Below are 2,959 nucleotides of genomic sequence, written 5' to 3'. Positions count from 1 at the left end.
AACTCCCAAGTATATAACCAGTGTCTCCTCATGGTCCTGGGGCAGCTCTTCCTGTCCAAGGGTCCTGTCCGCATGCTTTAATAAAATCACCGTTTTGCACCAAAGACGTCTTCAAGAATTCTTTCTTGGCCGTCTGCTCTGGCCCCACGAACCTCACTATCATCCCAAAAAACCTCATCAGATATTACTGGTACTCCTTACAATTCCTTAATTCTACACAATGTACAATTGGAATTGGAAGAAAAGTAGCTGTACCTAGAGAGAAGCATTTCATTCTAATTTATTTTATGAGACTAATAAAATCTTGATATCAAAATGAAACAAAAATATTATGAGAAAAGGAAACTACAAACCCAAATATTCATGAATAAAATAATATATACATATAAATTGATATATAGATATAGGTAATTTATAAATTAAGATATTAACAAATTAAGTCTAGCAATATATAACAGACAGTGATAAATTACATCCAACTTATGTATATCCTAGAATATAAACTGAAGCTGAAGCTCAGAGCCTGGATTGGAGCCTGATTCAGATTCTGCGTCTCCCTCTCTCGTGGTCCCCCACCCCCCATTTCGTGTTCTGTCTCTCTCTCTCAAAAAATAAATAAACATTTAAAAAAAAAGAAAAAAAATTAAAAAGTTGTTCAAAGGGTGCTCTATTGGTTAAGTGTCTGACTTTTGATTTCAGCTCAGGTCTGATCTCAGGTTGGTGACATTGAGCCCTGCATCAGGCTCAGCTCTGAGAATGGAGAGTGCTTGATTCTCTCTCTCTCTCTCTCTCTCTCTCTCTCTCTCTCTCTGTCTTCCCTCCTCCCCTCAATAAATATTTAAAAAATAAACAAAAAGCAATTTATATAATTTCCATATATACAGATTAAAAACATATGACCATCTTGATAGGTACACAAAAAAAGTAATTAACACAATTAAAGATAACACTTAATGAAAGGTTGACAACATTCAACAATTTAAAAATAGAACATAGAAGGACACATTTCTGTCATAAAAGATATCTTTCTAAAAATACCACTATATTCATATTAGAATTTCAAGATTAGGAACAAGGCTAGATGTTGATTCTTACCACTTTTATTCATCATCATACAATTGTACATATAATCATTGGTGTATTTCTTGAGAATGTGGGGCAACAGAAACTCATCCCAGATGGGGATATAAATTGGTACAGTTATTTTGGAAAAGGATGTTTTCATAAGAATATTTCTCTGGAATTGAAAAACTGATTTTAAAATATATTTGGCAATAGAAAGAGCTAAGAATAGCTTAGGGTCACTTGAAGATAAAAAATTTACTTAAAATCAATTTCTGTAGTTTGTTTCATGTGGGAGAATGAATTTTGACAGAAGTCCCATGGTAATTCAAAGGGAAAAAGACAATCAGTACAATATGGATAGGATGTATACTAGTAAAACAAAATATAGAACCCAGAAACAGACCTATTGACATAGGGAACAATAGCATGAAGTTGAAGAGGCATTACAAAGAAATATGGACAGGATAGACTTTTTGATGAATGGCACAGGTACACCAGTATAACCACATTAAAAAGGAAGATAAAACAATTGTTTTGTTTTGTTTAATACTTTATCCCCAAACCTAAATAAATAAATGAATTCTGAGTCGAATAACTAAACATGAAATAACAAACATGAAGGTTTGATAATAGAATACTGGAAAATATATTCATTATGTTAATAAGGGAAAAAGTATTTAGATAAGACTGAAAAAAAAGTCTTTTCATAATGACAGAGGTCAGGAATGCAATCCAAACTCATAAGTGCATTTAAAACCTCTGTTTCCCACCCATCAATATTAAATTGACCAAAATGAATAATCTGGTCAAGCCCAAAGTCAAGAGGTGAGGAAACGCAATCTGCTATCATGAGGCCATCGCAAGGGTTTAGATATATAATACCTGCTCTGGAGTGAAAAACTCAAGATCAATAATTTGGCCAACCACAACTTGAACACAAGCTAGAAAGAAAACATTGACCTTCATTTATTTCTAACCAGATATTAAACTTCTGCAATAATGAATTTTTCATTCATTTTTTAAAAAAATATGCATATCATGTTTGATAAATCAATGTATTTATTGAACAATGGGGAGCACAACTATAAACTTTCCCTCACACAAACAAAATTTCTCTCTAGTAGAACCAAACAAGACTTTTAGACACTGCCAATTTAATCTGGAGGCATCAGAAAACAAATTGATCTAAATTGGACAGGACAAAAACTCAAGGTTTAAGGTAAAAAATCAAGTGTTGTGTATTATTTTCCATCTCATATAGATTCTATTTACAGTCCTTTTTATTTTTTAGGTGTAACTCAACTTCATTCACATGTATTTCTAGTGTTTACAGAAATGTATTTCTAATGAAATATCACAATTTTATTATTCAGTGTCTCACATTGTGCTTTGACTCATTGTGTTTTTGTTTTTTATTTTTTTTTAATTGAGTTAATCTGCAAAGGGCTCACTTGGGAACTGCACAAAATTTGAAATGTTTCATGAATTTGTATATCATCCTTGCATAGGGGCAATGTTAATCTTCTGTGTGTCTTCCAATTATAGTACATTTAGTATTGAAGGGATCACATAAATGTATTATTTTGACATGTGTGGTTTTAGCAATAATTATCATACTTCCACTCAGATATAAAAAAAGTAACTTTTACTAAAACTACAGAATACGTTTATATAATGATATTAGTGCTTTCTCTATAAAATTATCATTTTTTAGTCTATCTTCCATTTACTCAATTACCTTGAAATTGTGAAAATGTACTTTACTTTGAAGCAAAGTGATCTGGCAGGATATCTCATGTATATTTGAATGAATGTAAGTAAAATATTTAAGTGATCTTAACATGGACTTATTATTAAATGAATTATACCAGTTCTCTATTGTTATATAAAACTT

At 31.4% G+C, this 2,959-nt stretch overlaps 1 non-coding gene across 1 annotated transcript; it reads right to left on the bottom strand.

The window, feature by feature from the left end:
* Positions 1-2,528: 2,528 nt before the first annotated feature.
* Positions 2,529-2,634, bottom strand: LOC115505798. The gene has a single exon (XR_003966152.1). It is a non-coding gene; the product is annotated as a U6 spliceosomal RNA (small nuclear RNA).
* Positions 2,635-2,959: the final 325 nt, after the last annotated feature.

This window comes from Lynx canadensis, chromosome F1 (assembly GCF_007474595.2).
Source record: "Lynx canadensis isolate LIC74 chromosome F1, mLynCan4.pri.v2, whole genome shotgun sequence".
Classification (NCBI taxonomy): domain Eukaryota; kingdom Metazoa; phylum Chordata; class Mammalia; order Carnivora; family Felidae; genus Lynx; species Lynx canadensis.
Note: the sequence above shows the minus strand (reverse complement) of the source record. Positions and strands in the feature narration are given on the sequence as shown.